Genomic DNA, 20371 nt, shown 5'->3' on the forward strand with positions numbered 1-20371 from the left:
CCGGGTGCTTCTTCCAGAAGGGCAGGCAGGAGCCCCAAAGTAGGAAATGAAAATAGAGGAAGTTTTCCTCAAACCAACACCCCGCAGAAAGTAGAAACAGCCATTTTGAAACACACAGTGATTTTTTTTTAAAGAAATATTAAATTAATTTGAGAGTTAACGAGTGTGAACAAAGCTGGGGTGAGCTGGAAATCAACGACATATTTCCTCCAGCCTGAGATCCGCAGGAGCTATCCCATAAAACTCATGCATGCTTTGACAAGTAGGGCTACCCCCATGCAGTGTTTATCGGTTAATAGTCGCCAGGAGCTCCAAAACAAACAACAAACAAACAGGCAAACAACAACATTCCCGACGCTCAGGACCCAGCTGTGGAGGCCAGCCATACACAAAATAATTAAGGAGTGACGCAATGCCAGCGGTAACTCAAGTGCTAAATTGCATGGTGCTGGCTGGGAGCACCCTGGGAGTGCAGAGCAGGAGGGCACACCGAGAGAGAGGCCTGGTAATGCCCCTTGGGGAAGCTGTGTGTAAAGGGCTGAGGGCTTGAATGAGAGGGGAGGAGGGCAGACAGAGGGAAAAGGCTTAGCCACCAGCCCAGAGGCCACCTGGAGCCCAGGCCACCCTCTCCAAACAGAGGGCACAGTGACTCAGAGGCCAGTTGTGGGTAAGGAGTCGCTCCACCAGTGAGAAAGTTGTGTTTCTTTGTAGGAGCCTGGGAGATTTGGGCTAATTCTGGGAATCCTAGATGGCCTCGTGAGGATTTTGGCCATGAGATTCTGGCATTCAGGGCGAGTCGCTACACTCCATGCCTTGAGGAAAATATACAAATATTAAACCTCTCAGTGACAGAGAAGTCATAATTTCTGCCATTTTTTCATCACCTCCAACACAAGGTTGTTTGGGAAAAGCTAGGGGAAAAAGACAAAGAAAAAAAGAAAAAAAAAAGAGGAAAGGAAAACAATTAGGTTATCAAGGGGGCTTTGGCTTGGTTTACTCAGCCCAGGAGCTGATACAGCTGCAATCTGAATGGAAATTGCCATCCCATTTTTCAGAGGGAGAAACTGAGTTTCAGTAATGCAAACTGGGAGCCAGGCTTGGTGGTTAACATGTCTCTAATACCAGCAGCACTTGGGAGGTGGAGTCAAGAGTTCATGGTTATCCTCAACTACATAACAAGTTCCAGGCCAGCCTGGGCTCCATGACAATTCGTTCCCAAACAGAAAAACAAAAACAAATAAACAAAAAACCAGAAAGGCGGGCGTGGTTTTCTTTCCCCATGAGTCAAACCATGAGTCTATAAGGCAAAGCTGACACTGGGTAATCACCACAGGGGAGGGGAGCGTGGTTCCACAGACAGGATACCCGGGGGAGGGGCGGGGGAGGCGCGGGGGAGGCTCATGTTTAAGGAAGAGTGAAGGAAACGATAAATACTGTACTTAAAAATATTTTTGATGCCCACATCCTAACACCCACAACAGACACAGTCTTGTTCAAACACCACACATTAACAAACCTGTCAGTTGCTAAATGAGTCCATTGTGCCCTGGCTGTGCACTTAAGGGCAGATTACTATGATCCCACACCAAACTCTAACCACCAAATAATACACCTGGGACCTGAGTCGGCTACTCTGGTTTTGCGGAGCCTCAGCCCTGAACACAGAGGGAAGTGAAAGGTTTTACTGCCCGTTCTGAGCTGGGAAGGGAGACAAGACGTATTAAAGGCAGAGTCTGCAGGAGGAACATCCCCTCACGACATTATTGGGCATGTTGATAGATGGTGCCACAGCAGTGAGGTGGATATGGTCACAGGGCTCTGGCCCACGTGCTTCTCAGCATCTGCTTGGCCAGAGCTGCTTGCACACAACTAGAGAAAGGACACGGTGATGGGTCCGAAAATGAACTGTGTCTGAGAGGCCAAAATCTAATGCAAGTTCATGGTCTTCTTCCAGACGATGCTTGCATTAACACTTGCTCCCCCTCCCCCTTTTCCTCCCCCAATTAATTTAGTAGAGTACCCAGAATAGAATGACAGAATTTAAAACGGAAAAAAAAAAAAAAAAAAAAAAAACCATCAAGTGATTCTTCTGCTGAGGCCAGGGGATAGAAATTAGGTCCTTCTCCACCCAGCACCATGTTGACGGACTGCCAGAGAGGCCTGCTTCTTCACAAGGAACTCCCTGCACAGTCCTCCAAAGACCACCAGCAGGACCAGCCAATTAGAGTTTCTAAATTGCAACAGCCATGCCCCATTCCTGAGATTTGGGCATTTGTCTCTAAGGACCCCCGTTTCTGTCTTGATTTAAGCAGTGCTTTTACTTAAAACTATAAATTAATACATCACCCATCTGCAGGGAGCTCGAGCAGCTAGCTGCCTATCGATAGTGTTTATGTGGCTGTTATGTCTACGCTGACAATGAAACTAATTACGTTGTTTTTCATCTGCGCCTGTTGGTTTGGCCAAGGGAAAAGCCTCTGCTGCTCAGGAGTTTAAGTTTCTCTTTATGACAGTCTCCAAATTGCCACTCACATCTTCACCAAATGCAACATTGTACAATGTCAGCATCACTGGGTAATTTATATATGTACACTTGTCAACATTATGATGGGTACATGAGCTATGGAAATCATTTACAAAAGAAAATGTTTAAAAATTCTTCACTGAGACCCTGTCTTAAAAAAAGAAAGAAAGAAAGAAACTCCTTCATGATAAATGTGAAGACGTTCCCGAACATCAAAGTAAACAAAATCATCCATAGAAAAGAGAAACAGCAACGACCTGTCTGGACGCTGCATCTAACTGACTAATAAATTACCCTCTCTTGTTTATGATAAAACTATAATCCCTTGCTTTAACATGATGTGAAATTTATTAGTGGGCTGCTTCTGCTACGGGTTACAACAGATTACATGGATGTGTGTAAAATTCTCAAAATCGGGCATGTTTTAGGGCAGGAGAGAATTCCCACATGGGCTTTATCCTTCAGGCATGGGGTGGGGGTGGGGGGAGTCAGGACCACCCCCAAGTGACATTCTTCATGTCCCCTCCCAAGAGTGACAGCACCTATGGCTCACCCACACGTTAACCCTGGGCAGGAAGCTTAACAGGAAGAGGGCACTGAAGAGGAATGAAAGGATGGTTGGGGGGGGGGATTCCTTTTAATTTTTTTTTTAATATTTAATTATGTAGAAACTCGGTGGTATCAGATGGAGCCACTGACCACCTTTAGTGGAGTCAGCTTTTCAGGTGGTCCGTGGTGTGAGTGTGCCACAGGCAGGCGAAGAGACAGGGGAGCATGTCCCATCTTGCCCTGGGAACAAAGCTCACAGATCCTCCTCCTATACCACGCCACCCTCCTCTGACCCCGGGTTGACACACCCTCGTGTCAAAACCTTCTTTACGCCTGCCCTCTGCTGGTAAGGCTGCCAGGATTAAAAAATTTCATCGATCTCAACTTCTTTGGAAGACAACTTTTAAAAGCCAGACAGAGAGAAGACGTGTAAGGATCTATTAACTGAAAGGCACACAGAAGAGGTTGAGGCAAAACAGAGGGGGCGGGGGGTGGGGGGGGGATGGGCAGGGGCACCAACAGCAAACTGTGGTACGTTTAATGGCCAAACCACCATTCGGCTATTCTACCGCCAGCTGGCTCAGGGTTAACGACTCGGCGGTGCAAACTCTACAGTTTAGCTTGCCTAGGAGAGCAACCTGCATGGCTGCTGGGCATCCTGCCTTCTCTTGCACACTCTCCCGGGAGAATATGTCAGCGCATTTTCAATAAAACACCTTCTTAGCAGTAATGGGCCACTGTTCCCGTTTCAATAGTCCCTAAGGTTTCATGATTTAGTATATTTAGCTGAGTCAAGTTCAAGTTTTCTTCTGGCATTCAGAAGATCCATAAAAGGAGGAGGGCTCTCTTGTGCCTGTCCTGTACGTGAAAAAACAGTTTAACTTTTGAATCATCACTAGCGAGAGAGGTGTCCCCTAAAGAAAGGGCTGCTGCACTCCAGGTCCCAACCAGCTACCCAGCGCTTGCAGGCCGGCCTCAAGGCTGCTGGAGGGCTCTGGCTTTCAGGGGGTAGATTTCCGCAGTGGCATGCAGGGGTTTAACAGTGCATCCCCTGTCAGTGTCAATGGGAAGCAGGAGGCTTGCACAAATCCCTGCATAGCATTTCAAAAATATATCTCAGGATGGGAAAATGAAGCTTAGCAGTTGCAACCTCAAAAGCATTCAGGAAGTCACACTCCTGACAGTGCTTTAGATGCCGAGTAAATGCTCTTATAAAGAACACCCAATCCAGCGGACAATAAATCTTACACCAGGGAAGCCCACACAGGGCTGCGGAATCCCCTCTAAAGATAATTGCCTTCCACACAGTGTGGCAAAGAAACCACTACATGGAAAACATTTTTTGTAGCCCAGAAGCTCTAGACAGCTCACTTTTCTTTCCTTAATAGTCAGCGATCACACACACACACACACACAGAGAGAGAGAGAGAGAGAGAGAGAGAGAGAGAGAGAGAGAGAGAGAGAGAGAGAGAGACTTAACCCTCTACCTCTAAGAGTAGCCATAGCAAAGTGCAAGAGTGTATCTACTTTTAGAGAGAAAGGTTAGGAGGCCTACTCCTGGAGTAGGGGAAGAAAGCAGAGGCTGGAGAAAGAGGATGCCTGCAGGAACAGAAACATGAGAAGGGAATCTAAGGGGTACATCCTTATAGACAACCTTGGACTCCCCAAGTCAGTTTTTGAAGGCTCATTCGTTTCCACACAGTTCCAAGTGCTGGGGCACATCCAACAGGCACAGAAAGAGGCGGGCAGAGCTGTTCTAATCCAAGGTGGCCTCAGGTGGTCTGGATCTTATTCCCGACATGGTCATGAATGCATACTGTAGCTGTGGTAAATCATATCCATTCTTAGGGCCTACATATGTCCTCCAGACAAACAGATGGATGGATGGAAGATGGCCTAAGTGATCTTAATCTGTAGGTATTATCTGTTTATAGTGATAGTCCTATGTAAAACAACCAGAAGACAGTTTAAGGATAGAAAGAAGTGTGGAGAGATGGCTCAGTGGTTAAGAGTATTTCCTGCTATAGCAGAGGACCGGGGTTTGGTTCCCAGTACCCATGAGACTGCTCACAATCATGTGTGACTCCAGCTCCAGGGGATCTGACATGCTGTTCTGGCTTTCTTAGGTACCAGGTACCTATATGGCACACATACATATAATAAGAACACACACACACACACACACACACACACACACACACACCCCACATTAAAGAAAGGGATGGTAGATGTTATGGTGCATACCTATAATCCTAGCACTGGAATAGAAAGTGAACAGTTCATGGCCACCCGCTAACACATAGTGAATTTAAAGCTAGCCTAGGCAGTATGGCGCCTGTCTCAAAACAAAACAAACTACAACAGCAAAACGTAGCGTGAGTTTTAGCATTTGGGAATCACTATCAAGTCACCAGTAAGGAAGAGAGAAAGAACCACAAATACACTTGTCTGGGAAACCTCCCACGGCCTGGACTGGGATCCTAATCTGGAAAATAAACCCTATTATCTGGGTGTGACAGTACACAGCTGCAATCCCATGAAGAGGGAGGCAGAGGCAAGAGGAGCATGCCTCTGAGGCAAGCCTGGGTAAGTAACAAGACCTGGTCACAGAAACAAACACAACACAGCAAGAGAAGATGCAGGGGTGAGAGGGGAGAGGGCACAAGGGAGGGACCTCACGAATTAGCAGCAGTCGTGCGGCATGGAGTAAGTCACAGTCACACACAGGCTTTATGGCACGGCTGACTGTGAATAGACGAGGTCTCAGCTGCAGACCCGAGATGCCCTAATTTCCAAACACAGTTGTGATCTTTAGGCTTACAACTTCCCCCCTCACTTCCTTAACCACCTTGGTTGGTCTGTGTCAATTGCCTGAAGTCTCCTCCCACCAAAATTGTTTCTGAATTTCCTCCCTCCCAAGCCATTCATTTGCTTCTGCGTCAGACTGGAAATAGGTGAAAGGACAACTTCATGCATCAGGAAGATGTTGGGACTGACAGGCTCGAAGCCTCACCTAAGGCTGGACTGCAGAGGAAATTTTGGAGACAACTGTCACTGAGATACCAGGTCCCTTTTGAGTCAAAGAGCTCTGGAGGAAACACACAGAGAGAGAAAGTATGTAGTCCTGCCTGCAGGCTGATTATGTAGTCTTTGTATTATTCCAAATGGCATTCCATTCTTCATGAGGAAAAGGAGCAGATGAAGCAGGAAGCTTTCAGGTCATATAGAACTTCCCTCTCTTCAAACAAATAAGGCATTGTGTCTGAACAATAGAAGGGATGTCTAATTGATCTTAATTAAATTCACTGATGTCCAATTTTTGAGATGGGTCAGGGCACATCTATGTAATGTCACAACCCAACAGGCCGGACCTCTGGGATTGAAGGGCACTGTGGTTAACCGCGTGCTGACACCCTCCATCATCCATCAGCATCCAGTGCCATCCGTCAGTATCCACCACGGTCTACCCTCCTAGTTCAGTATCTTGGTTGTATCCTTCTCTACCCTGATGTCTTGATGGACAGGGTCTCAAAGTTCACCCTCAGCAGCTACAATGCCTCACCAGGACCAGCCTAAGAATAGTGCCAAACCCTGCCATGAATGACATTCTATGAAACAGAACTCTATCTGTGCCCACTGCCCATTGGAGTTATGGCAAGAGGGATATCTGAACTCCATAGAACTATTGGTTACCGGTGAATCACAGAAGTACATTTTGTATTTTTTCATCCACATTAGAAGCAATTACCTGCCTCATAGTGGATAGACATCACTACATTCTTTTGCACAGGGGTTAGTGTGCCAGTGTGAACGTCTGCAACGTTTGGCAAGACCTCAGTCCCCAGATACATGTCTACGAGCCCTCTGGTGCTGGTAACCATAGGGGACTCCTCTGGAGTCATTCTGCCAGTGAATGGCCGAGCTGAGATGGGATTCTCTAACCAGTCTCACTTCTAGAACTCCAGCATTCTCACTGGCCAGTCTTTATGCTAGCTGTAAATCTCAGGCGACTTAAAGGCAAGAGACAAGAAAGCCAACAACAAAAAAGACCATGCCAGTCTCAAACACGGAAGTGGTGGGAATCCCACAGAGAGGTCACTGAAGGTCATAGATAGGGGTTATGTCCTGGGACATTGGCAAAGAATCTGGTAAATTAAAGGGAAATGAAAGGTGAGTGGTACCTGGCAACATGATTGAAGATAAAATCAGAAGTTATTGTGGAAGTGTGTGATGCCTGTAGCATTTCCTGTAACAACTCCTCACCAACAGAGAACTATAAAGTACATATTGGTATACCTACTTAACAGATAGATAGAGTGAGGCTCCATGAGTTTAAATGACTTATCCAATATCTTATTGTGAGTAAGTGGAGAGCTGGGATGTAATGATCTGTAATATTCCCCTGGAGATGAGGCTGGGGCTAGATGTAAGCCTAGGACAAAGAGGCCAGTACAGTTTGAGTCCCTTGGAAGACAAATGTGACCACAGATCATCAACTGATGGGTACAAATTAATCCTAGAGCAGTAACATTCTGGCACCCTTTCTGCTTTGTACACAAATATACAGGGGCAGTTCTCGAAAAGGCTAGCAGGATGAAGGATTAAGAAGACAGAGGGGCTGGGACAACTGGTGCGTGCATTCCTTTGATTAGGGAGTACTCCACACTCCTCTCTATTGTGGGAGAGACTTTGCTCCTCACCTCCTTCTAACACATTATCAGACACCAACCAGTGGCCATCAGCCATGGTCTGCATGGGGCCTGGCTATACTTTTGGTAAATATCTGATCTCCCTGTGCCTCAGTTTCCTCAAACTTCACCCACCAGAGGCTTTGAGAAGATGGGATGGGTCACCACTTGGGGTGCTGTCAACAATGAAATTCTCCCCATTGCTCTCACTGTCATCACACACAACTTCCTCCTCTGGCTATAATGAATTTCCACAAACCAAAATGTTTCTTCAGTCCTCTGGGCTTCTTATATTCCTAGGAAAGAGGTTATACCCTAATTCCCACAATGCCCCTAGGCAATAACTCTTTATGCAATAAAAGAGGACAATTGGTTGTTCTGGGCTTGAAATCTAAGGTTATTAGAACAAGAAACTGCTCCGCGAGGGCAAAATGGCCACCTCATTTGAATACCCAGCTGACCAGGTGTGCAATACCACCAGCTAGAGCATCTTCTGGATGTGCCAAAGGAATGTGATGGTCTGGTGAAGAGCAAGCTCTCCAGGATCCACTGAGCCCATTTTTTGGAGGGTTATTCTGCCCACTCAGCCATCTCCCCAACCCTCGAGACTTCATTTTTCTGAATCTTTAGCCCATTTTCCAACGTTTTGTTTCTGTTATCTTATGATGAACAGAGAGTGTGTCTCCAAAAAAGAAAACCTTCCATGGAGTCCCAGTCAGTTTGGCTATGGAGAGTGCTCAACATCAAAGATTTGATGGCCTAACAAGCTGACAGTCAAGATTCTTTTCAAAGTTTCTAATGTACTTCCCAACGTGAAAAATGAAAACTGCTCAGTGACCCTAGGACACTTGGAATGGCCTCTCTCTGTCATGTTTATTTTCCTAGTGAACACCAAATCGACATGCAAGGATCCTAGCACAGAGGCTCTTACCTGGACCTCTGGGATAAGGGACATTTTTGAAATGAGAGAAAGGTCAGGCTGAATATTAAAAGGATGTTGTTCTGCTCAGCAAGTTCCATGGACAGGCTAGAAAAGCATTCAGACTATGGGAACAGTACACTCAAACATCACACAGGAGATGTCATGAGCCCAAACACTGGCAAATGTAGTAACCTGGCATGGTTGGCCAATTAAATCCAGGCTCTAACAGCATCCTTGGAATGCCGAAGAGTTTTTTTTTTTTCCTCTCACTTTCACTGTGTTTGTTAAATCCAAGTTTTATCCATTTTCTGTCTCACCCCATCCCCAGTCTTTCATCCATCTCATCTCCATATTACCATCCGTCTCTCCTGGTGTTGACCTCAGCTGGGTCAAACACACACCTATTGTTTCCCAAGCCAGTAGTCTGACCTTCTTTGTGCTATCGTGATATGCATTCAACCTGTGATTTCTGAGCTTCCAAGAGGGAGATTTTGATTTAGCAGATCTGTAATGTACCTCTTGATTCTTTTAGGTGGCTAGTTCGACATCCAAGTAGGGTATGGAAACCACTGGCATAAACTGAATGAGAATACACTCAAGGGTTAGATATTTTAGTTTTCAATGCGTTCAAGCAGTACCAAATTGGACCCAGATAGATTGGCATTCAAATTAAATAAAACAAAAGTTTGGAGAGACCTTTTGTCTAAGTAGAAGCAACTTCCAAAGCATTGTAGACTGAGTGACAATCTTTTTAGACTCTGTGGAAGAGAATAGGGCCCTGACACACCACCATAATCAGGAGAGCACTGACCATTCATTCGCATATCTCTTAAACCCTGCAACATGGCTCCAATCTTTGACCCATAGGCCTAGTCTTAGCATACCTGCTCTGGAGCCTTCTGCCTGCATAGGAGGCTCTTATGAATCTCATTCAACTGTTTCTAATAAACTAAGGGACGTTGTGGGGCAAAGGCAGCTACAGACCAGTCTAAGACAGTGAAGCTGAATATTACAGAATAGGAGAAAGAAGCCACATCTAAATAACAAAAAATACCCTACTAGGCAAAAATATCTTTTCCAGCATAAAGATGAACACACCCAGTAAAAGAGGCCCCTGACCTACCTATGTTCCCATCCATGGCATGGAACTAAAAATGGTACCATCTTCCTGACTCCCTAGCATCCCAGCAAATACCAAAGAGTGTCCTGCATAAGGCCTCACCAACTATCAGATGAAAATGCATACTAAGAATACACAAATGAATCAATGCTTTCTCTGTTTCCTCCTTTTTTTTTTTTTAGACAGGGTCTCACTATGCTATTCATTTCCTGACTGGCCTAGAACTCTCCACAATGGCCTCAATCTACCTCCCAAGTGCTGGGATTAAAGATGTGTGCCATCTGCTGGGCAGTGATAGCTCACACCTTTAATCTCTGCACTTGGGAGGCAGAGGCAGAAGGATCTCTGTGAGTTCTAGGACTGTCAGTGCTACACAGAGAAACCTTGTCTTGAAAAACAAAACAAAAACAGACAAAAAAGATGTGTACCATCATACCCAGCTCCTTTGTGCATATATATATATATATATATATATATATATATATATATATATATATATATATATATATATATATATTTCTCTGAACCATAAGCTCAAAAAGTCAAAACTGTGACTTTCCCTTCTTTTGCCACCTACAAGACCTGTATCAGCTATGAGGAAAACGAAACCCAAGTACTTGCCAAATATGATCTCTGCATGGAAGATGAACACTTCATATAGAGACAGGGGCTAGCACTGCCATGTTAAGCAAAGTCTTGATGACAATTTATAGATGAGTGATGTCAAATGCAGAAAAATACAAATGCACACAGGGTCCATGACCAGCGTCTTTCGAAGTTTAACAACAAAACAACTAACAGAAACAGTTTATAGTATCACCAAGAATGGAGTGTACGGCCCTATGTACACTTGAATGACTGAGACCAACAAGCTGTACCTACAGAAAGTGGGCACTACTGGGGTTTTTGAAACACCACCAGTTTCCATTGTTCTTACTAGCTTAGTCTAACTGAAAGAATTCATCTGGGCAAAGTAGTGTACTCAGTGCTTGGAAGGTTAAGGGAGGTGAGTGGGGAGTGAGTTCAAGACCTGCCTCAGCTATGGTAGTCTGTTGAAAACATAAAAATTATTAAGTAACACACACACACACACACACACACACACATACACACACACACACACACACACACACACACACACACACACACACACACACACACACACACACACACACACTGAACAACCTAGGCTGGAAGACACTGCTCAAGTGTTTCTAGTAACAGGACATTGTGAAATGAGATCTGTACTATCCAAGGAGACTCTTCTCTATAATAATACAGGGGAGATTTGTAGGAAGGCCACAGTCCACACTGCCCTAAGGCCACTGAACAGTCCCAGACAGCAGGTGGCTTGCTTCTTCCCCCCTCGCAGAGCCAAAGACTCGGGGGTGCCCTGATTGTGCCTCTCATTAGGTACTTGGTAGGCTGGACTTCCCCATGACTTTCTTCATTGCTGGAGTGGCCAGTAAGGAGGGCAGGGGTCCAGGTGCCCTGGTCTAGTTCAGAGGGAAGCCAGGGAATTGTTCTCTCATTATTCTATTAGCCAGCCTAAGGTCTGCAGGGGTCTCCACCCCCTACTAGGCCCGGATTGGCTCCTACTGGTTTGACAATCATTCCCTGACTAATTGCCACAGGAAGTGAACCTTGGAGTTCTTCACTCTGTGCTTGGATCACGGCACCAGTTTGTATTCACTCCCATTAAAGATCTTTTCATCCTGATCTACAACTTCAGCCTGCTGAGACCTTTAAAAAAAAAATTGCTCATTTCACCAAATTAACTCCTCACCTTCCTCCTTGAATAAAGCAATTTCTATCTCTTCTATCTTCTCTCAATTTCTTGGATCACTCAAAGGCGTTTTTAAATTGGCCTGTCCCAGTCTTTTACCGATCTAAACTAGAGTGCTATTGTTATTAACTGACCATTACCAAGAGCTTTGCTAAGTCAGGGATTTTCCCTAAGCATGTCCTGTTCCAATCTGAAAGCACCTGGATAGGTTACCTCATTGTATACGCATCACAGTGCCTTGTTGTGCTGCACTTCATAAACTTTGTTTGCTTTGAGGCAGGGTCTCACTATGTAGGAAAGTCTGGACTAGAATTCCTAGCGATCCACCTGCCTCTGGCCTCCTGAGTTACCGGTATGACTAAAGGCATGCTCCAGAGTGCCTGGCCTGTTTGCTTTTGCTTTGCTTTACTTTGTGTTAAATAGATGTGCACATGCAAAGTGTATAGAAAGCCAGAGGACACTCCAGATGTCATCCTTAAGAATACTATCATTTCACAGTTTCACATTGGCCCGGAGCCCACTCATGATGTTTGAATGACTGATCAGTGAAGCCTAGGGGAGTCCCCAAGACTGGGATTACAAACCTATGCTATCACATCTGGAGTGTCCTAGGGACAGAATGCAGGTCCTCATCCTTGCAAGGCAAGTGCTTCTGAGACTGAACCACCCCTGTACCTAAACTGTATCTTAAAATACATAAATGAGGGATGCTCACCCAATCCATGCCACAACCCCATCGCCGTGTGATTCTATGTTTAGGTATGAAAAAGAATCTGAGTGCTTAGGACTCAGAGTTGCTTGCCTGTAGTTACATGGAACAAACGCCAGGAAGCATGCCTTGCAAGAGATGAAAGCCTACAAGACAGACACATAGTGACACTACTTTAAGCAGGGGTTCTGTCTCTCTCTCTCTCTTGTGCCCCACTAGTGTGGACCACAGCTCTCCAATCATCTCCCTCTCCTCTCGGCCTTCTGTTTCTCCTTCCTGCAAAAACAAATGTGGCTACAGAAATTTCCAAATTAAAACCTGGCAATGGTTTCTATATTCTTGTTTCCTAAACCTATAAATCAAAACTGTCTAAACAGGTCATAAATGTTCCTCAGCCATATAATGGGGGAAGTTCTGATTTATGGGGCCGGTAGAATAATTTTAAATAATTACATAAGGGTTTTTCAAAAAATGCAATTAACACCTTTAGAAGTTTTTTTTTTTTTTGAAATGAAAATGAATCTCTAGAGATGAGTGTTCCCATACATAAAGATAGCCAGTGAAAAAGTAAAAATACAGCTTCAAGATGCAATTTTTTTCTAAATGATCAGAAACAGGGCAGAGGGGTGGCTATTTACAATGTGAGTTCTTTAGCATTACCCCCCCCCCCATCAGCATTCAGCTCTGTCACATCACCACACAAGAGCAACGAAGCCATCACATGTCACTTCTGAAGCTCAGGAAGAAATCACCAAATAAACATCCTGCTTCTCTCCAGCCCCAGCTGATGCCCGGCTCCCTCTGTACTGATTTGACACATCCTACCACACTGTCCTTTGGAACACTCTAGATCCTCCTACCTGCTCTTGCAAATCTGCCCAATGTTCTTTCCTTCCTCTTGATCTTGTGATTCATCTCTTCCTTCCAAGTCCAGGGTCTACAAATGAAATCACTCCAAATAGCTTCCATTAACCCTAACTCCCCTGGGTGCTAAAAGCAGTATTATCAGCTCTGGATTTCCCTTTTTCAGAATTACTGAGCAGTATTAATTAGGACTGTTCAATGGATGAGTTCCCAAGCTCACAGAATACACATCTTTCTGTCACTCCCTATTTTCCACTCTACTTCAACTCTTGCTTATGTTTTTAATCTCTGCGGCATATTAACCCCCAGAAGAAGTACAACAGAGGACCCCAGATGAAACCTCGGAGAAATTATCATTTCTTTGTGTTTTGCATTTTCTTCTCAATTGTATTGTATGAGAACAGTGCTTGCAAACCTGAGGCCCTGAGTTCAGACCCCTGGAACACATGGAAAAGCCAGAACCCTGGCTCTATAGCCTCAGTGCTGGGAGCGGCGAGAGGAAGGTGGAGACAGCGGGCAGACTGCTGGAGTTCACTGGACAGCCAGCCTTGGTGAATCCATGAATGGGCAACTCTAGGTTCGGGGAGAGACCATGTCTCAAAAAATAAGGTAAAGGCTGAGGCTGTAGCTCAGTGATAGACCCATCATGTCGGAGGCCCCAGGTTCAATCTTTGATACTGATTAAAAATAAGTAAATAACACTATAAATAACAGTAAATAAATAAAAATAAGGTGAAAAGCAATGGAGGAAGACAACAGGCATCAACTTCTGGCCTACACACACACACACACACACACACACACACACACACACACACACAGCAATAAGAAAGCAGACCACGACTGTACTTTGGGGTCCTGCAGATCCTCATGGGAGTGTAGAAAATATTCCTTCATTCTGTAATGCACCTGTAGTCGGGTATCTCTCCAGTTCTTTCTAAACCCCGCATGAGCTCTCAGTGGCTACTCAGGGAGATCCCAACTACTATCCCGACCACAAGAATGAAGACAAAGACCCAGAACCACAGAAATGCTGCGAGCAAGCAGGTTGAGAAAGTGTCTTAAGCTCACCCCCTCATTTTCCACACGAGGAAACTGGTGCCCAGGAAGGAAAGTTAACAGGGGAAAGGTCACGTTTCTGAATAGTAGTTAGCAGAACTGAGACCAGAACCCCAAACTCCTGACACCTAAATTAAGCACTCTTTCCATGGCTTCAAACCACCCAACAAGAGCAGGGTCACAAGTAGCCACAAAGCTATGATGCTCAAACTCCCACAGGTAAGCACTCTGTCACGGCTGGGGGACATATAAGGAGATTTAAAAAATTTCTATACTTAATGGAATGAGTTATGTTTTTCATTTTAACTATAAACTATGATTGAAAAGCTACATCTGAGTATTATATACCAGCAGCATAGGACATCCAGATTTAAGTCATGGGTCATGGTTGTGCGTATTTCATTTGTGTCAAAGGCCATGTAACTCTATTTGGCCTTTATCTACACCTTAACTGACCAATATGGCAGACACTAGTCATATGTCACTACTAATATTTCCATTAATTATGCTTAAAAATCAGTTTCTCCATTATCTTAGCTCTATTTTAAGTGCTTAGCACCCAAGGTAACTAATAACAACCACCACCGTTGGACAGTACAGACCTAGAACTTCTTCACTGGGTCAGGGAGATAAGCCTGCTGTCTAGTTGAGCAACCTGAGTTTGATGCCAGATTCCACTCAGTGGAGGAAGAAAACAAACAAACTCCTTCAAGTTATCCTCTGACCTCCACACACACATGCACAAGAAGAGCATGTTTGTCCGTGTAGAAAATCTCATCAGGTAACACTGACAGTACAGAACACAGCAGTCTGTGGAATGGGTGTAATATGGAAACTACATAAAAGTGAACTGTAAGTCTGTGACACAATATTGCCTCACCCTTTAAGATAACAGTGGTGAGAAAACATCTGAATAAACCTAACAGCACATAGAGACTTAAAAGGGAAATGAGAGGACCTTGAAGGAATACTGTCTCTAATCTGGATTAGATTAATTAATTAATCAAGGAAGTCAATTCCATCCCAGGAGACCCAGGAGTGGGCATAAGGTTCAGGCTCACCTATAACTTCATTCCTCTCTCCCATCCACAGGATGGAGAAGTGATCCAGGCCATTCAATAAATGTGGAGGCTTTTATTGAGATTACTGGGCAGGAGCTCCAGTCTTCACCAGAAGGATTGCCAAGCTATAAATAAGTCTATCTGAGATTCTGAGTGAGAGTGAGCCAACACAGAAAGAAAGCAAAAGAGAAGGAGAGCGCAAGGGCCAGAGCGAGAGTGAGGCCTGAGGATGTTCTGAGAGCCAGGAGCCAGCTGTGTGGAAGGGCAGGTTAGCCCATGACCTTTCAGGTTCTATGAGTTACAGCCACACCCACACTCCCATCATTTGCGGATCTGAGCTGGGCTCTCGCATCTGCCCAGAGAAAGGTTCTGACTGATTCAGGTGCCTCCTTTCACAAGGAGATCCGGAAGCAGTTAGAGCAACCATGGGAAGCAGGGCAAGAAGGTCACACTGCTGCACAGAACGCTTGCTGGCCATCACAGAGCTTCATTCTTCTAACGTTCCTCCAGAAGGAAGTCTCTCAAACCCTGCCATACTAGACCTGTCACCAATTTTTATATTTCTTATCAGGGTACACCTACAATGCCATTTTAAAATTCAATAAAGTACCTTCTATTCAAGAAGACCCCAGAATACCTTCAAGACAACGTTAGGCTCTGAAAGATATTTAAGACAACCCCCGCCCCAACACACACAAGGAAGACTCCTGATGGAAGTACAGGTGTGGTGTCTTGGTCCAATGGGTCACCCTCAAAGTGTTTCTAGGTCCCTTACTTTCATTCACTTGTGTACACACACACACACACACACACACACACACACACACACACACACTCTACACTGGTTCTTTTTGAGTTTCTTTCTCCCTGTGTGCTGAATCTGACATTTCAGTTTCTTTTTTGTTCTAGATCCGCTATGCCAAATCATGACAATTATACTTTCATAGAGTCTGGCAATAAATGATTTAACAATCTGTTAGCAACTACTTTATTGTAATCCATACATTCTAGGGAATGCAGCTTTTCTTCATGGTGGCCCCTTCCAAAAGCCATCTAACTGTATAAGTTAAGTTACCGAAATTCCTGACTGAGAATAAACGCATTAAAATGCAGGATAGGTTATTCATGGATTAACCTTGTCTTAAATAATGCTAACAGTACTTTCTACAGGCTTTAATTTCCTCCCTATAAAATGATGTTTAAAAACGAATCATTGCTGAAATGTACCGATTTGGGCATAAAATCCTCACTCCTGACTAGCGGTTTACTTATTTCTTCTACTCAGTGATCTTATTGAAATCTACTTATTCCAGTGCTGCTGTGTGCCCTGTCCAGCTCATCAGTGGCTGACAACTACTGTCTGTTTTCCATTTATTTAGTCTTTTTACTTCCCCACTAATACGTAGCCTTTGACGAGGAAAGTCCAACAGCTTTGGGTTTTCTCTAGCCAGCAATACTACTGGTTACCTAGAATCCCCACCAACCATCAAGTTCTTATCACAGTGTCAGTGGCTTTGCTGAGTGAGCGGCACATGCCAGGAGCTCTGAAGTCTATATTTTGTTTGCTCCTTCTATGATGGGTATCAAGCACCAACAGAGATGGGACATGTAAATAATTTGCCCAAAGATAGAGTGGTAAGCCAGTGTATTGGCATGAATCTGTTTCTTCACCCTGGGTTAAGACTTCTGATGACATGGTGGGGCAAATGTGAAACTGGAGCTATGTGTACAGTTCAGAGTGAATCTGTTACAGCTGTACTGTTTATGACCTCAAACCCGAAGCCGGGGCTCCACATTAACAACTGTCCTAGGGACAAAAGTAACCCTGTGCCTCTGAGACTGTGCTCATTGTTGTCCTGGTTTATCCACCCTGGCCTATTAGTTAGTTTTATATTAAACAGATGTATGAGACTTTCCCTAAAAGGGAAATATCTCCTTGTCCCTTAATATGACAGCGTAAGATACCACTGCCATTATTATGTAATAGATTCAATGGAAAGCAAGGGGAGGACACATTTGATAAATGTCGTGCTAATTTACTCTTACAGAATCTGGAACTGTCATCTTTTCAAAGCTCCAGTGTCTCTAGCTGGCCAGAAGATAAAGGTTGTCTTCTAAGGCTGAAGATGCCAATCTCTGGCCTCACCAGGCCCGTAACCAGCACATGTGCCGAAACTCTCAGTTCCCTTTTTTCCACAGATTCTCCAGTAGCACTCTATTCCGAATCAGGAGTGACATCGAATGTGACCCTGGGCTGCAAAATGTCTACCCCAGAGCAAAACAGAAAACCGCTTTATGTAAAATTAAAAGCTATTTTTCTTGGTTCATCACTTGCTTCCTAGTTCCAACTGTTAACACATTCTGCCAGAATTATAGGCTACCTCTCCGTCCAGCACTGGGGCATGGAATCTATCTATGCACAACCATGGGGAATAAACATTACAGAAAAATAATGACTTTCAAAGCAGCGGGCACCCTACCAAACATAAGCTACATGTGTGTTCACAGATGGAAATGAACGGCTGTTTACCCTCAAGGCCCTATAAGAAAAACGCAGTCACCTTTACAGTAAAATGCTGCTTCCTACTGAACATGCAAAACTGAGCCTGAGAGAGGGACAGCATGAAACTCCAACAAAGAATCTTAGAGTAGCCTGGATTTCTTTGGCGATGCTGGTCCATTCAAAAATGTACAGGGACTATGGAGATCATCTTAAAGCAGTACTTCATCACAAGGTGAGCACTTGAGATAGAGCCTCAGAATCCACATTAAAGTAAAAAAGCCAGGTATGATGGTATACACTTGTAATCCCTGTGCAGCGTGACAGGGGGCCCTGGAATTTGCTGGCTAGCCTGCTTATCTTTTTTGGTGAGTTCCAGGCCAATGGGAAACACTGTCTAAAAAAATGGGTGGGCAGCCAGGCAGTGGTGGTGAATGCCTTTTTTAATCCCAGCACTCCGGATGCAGAGGCAGGTGGATCTCTGAGTTCAAAGCCATCCTGGTATTCAAAGAGAGTTCTAGGACAGCCAGGGTTACAGAGAGAAACCCTGCTCCTGAGGAATAATAAATGAGGTTAGCTTCCGGCCTCTACATGGCCTCTACATGTATACATTTGGCAGAGGCACGCATGCACACACCATGAAGATCCTACACAGCTTACTCCAGCACCTATGAGATCCTGGGGAAAAGAAGGGGAAGGCTGCTCAGTTCTTTGCTGAAAAGGCCACACACTGGAGCTGAGTGACACCATGTCACATGTAGAGAGCTAGAGGCACAGTTAGTGATGTCGGAAGACCAGTGTGCATTACGGGAAATAAAATGAACAATACAGATGTCGTCTGCCAGTGGGTTCCATAACACAGTAAAGTATATGTATTCAGGATTCAGCTATTCTGACCATTTCCTGGATGCAACAAATAAGGGCCCACATTCCCTGTCAGAGCATCACAGAATGACAGGAAGCCATCCTAAGTTTCCTGTTGAGAGATGCCAGCCCGTATTGACAAAGCTTACCAGCCTCCTACTGAGATTCTGTGGTTTAGCACTTTGTCAAAACAGGATACTATTTAAATTAAAAAATTTACTGATTCAAGTTCAAAAAAACCCTGCTTTGCTGTTTTTATAACCAAATTCGTGGGTGGGGAAACTTTGACCTTTTTAAAAATGTATTTTTTTTTATTGGTACCTTTTATGGCTCTGAGAAGACACTATATTTAGAAGGCTAGTTTTGAAGAGGAGGACCCTGGAGCCAGATGACTATCACTTTCTATGAATTACTGTACATGTGAAATCATGGGCTCGTCACATTATGCAAAAGCAACTCATGTGAAACAAACAAAAACATCTGTTTGCATACGAAAATGTTGTGAAATCTCTGTGGGGAGGAAAAGGGGAAACACACACTAGGGCAGCCACAGCATAATGAGAGGGCCATGAGAATCTGTTCAGTACGCAAAAGTTTTCTTTTCTTTCTTTCTTTTTTCTTTTCCTTTTTTTTTTTTCAGAAGAAAATAAGGTTAAGCCAGGACATAAGAGTCCTGGTCAAGAGAGCAAAGCAGTCAGGGCATGGTGGAGCACACCTGGAATCGCACCCGGCAGGAAGTGAAGACAGAACCTGCTGAGTTCCAAGCCAACCTGGGCTACAGAGTGGGACTCTGGTGTGAAAACCAAGAGAACCAGGGACAGCCCAGTGGGAACAGCCAGGGTTCTGGAGAGCAATGTGGCTTCTGTGCATAAGCAGAAGAGCAAACTAAGCCCCCTCTGCCTGGAGGCTTGCCCATTTGCTGTCCCCTCAATCTAAAATCTTCTGCACCAGAACACCCTCTTCCCCAAGGTCTCTCTACCCAAGGGTCATCTCCTCAGAGGGGCCTGCCAGTTTCCCATGGGCCTGCCGTCACTATTGTCTCTACTTGGATGTTTAGTTTACCAGTATGATGTTCCATGAGAATTGATCTTGGGAGCTGGCAAAAAGACTCAGTGATTAAAGATACTTTCTGCAAAGCCAGACGACATGAGTTCTAGCCCTAGGCCCCATACGGCGGAAAGAGAACCAAGTCACATGAGTTATCCTCAGATATCCACAAGAAGGTTGTTTGGCCCCAAGAGACAAAATAAATAATGAATAAAAGTTAAGAATAAGGTTTTTAAGAGAATATAATCCTGGGCAGGGGAGATAACTCAGATAGAAAGTGCATGCCTTGCAAACTTGACACTGAGTTAGATCCCCTGGGAGCCATTTTTAAAAGCCAGGTATGTGTTCTTACTTTCCCAGTGCTGGGGCTCACTGGCCAAATCTCTAAGTCTTACATCCCAAAGAGAGACCCTGTCTCAAAAGAGCAAAATAAACAGACCCCCAAGAAATGACATCCAAGGTTGTTCTCTGGCTGCCTACAAGAATATAATGTCCCCAAGTCCAAGAACCCTATCTTATCTGCAGCTTACCCTAGGCTCCTGGTAGAATGGTTAGACCAACAGCTACCGAATAATTCCTTAGACACTAAGTAGGGAATCTCATTACTCTTCCATTGAAGAAACTTTGGGGACCCAAGTGTCCTTCACCTGCTATTTGTCTACATAAGGACTGACACGG

At 44.6% G+C, this 20371-nt stretch overlaps 1 protein-coding gene across 7 annotated transcripts in view; it reads right to left on the reverse strand.

The window, feature by feature from the left end:
* The window catches only part of Foxp1 (forkhead box P1), a 395763-nt gene that overhangs the window by 105762 nt on the left and 269630 nt on the right, over nt 1-20371 (reverse strand). The gene's annotated exons all lie outside the window — the stretch shown is intronic.

The sequence above is a fragment of the Peromyscus leucopus genome, chromosome 3 (assembly GCF_004664715.2).
Source record: "Peromyscus leucopus breed LL Stock chromosome 3, UCI_PerLeu_2.1, whole genome shotgun sequence".
NCBI classification, from domain to species: Eukaryota; Metazoa; Chordata; class Mammalia; order Rodentia; family Cricetidae; genus Peromyscus; species Peromyscus leucopus.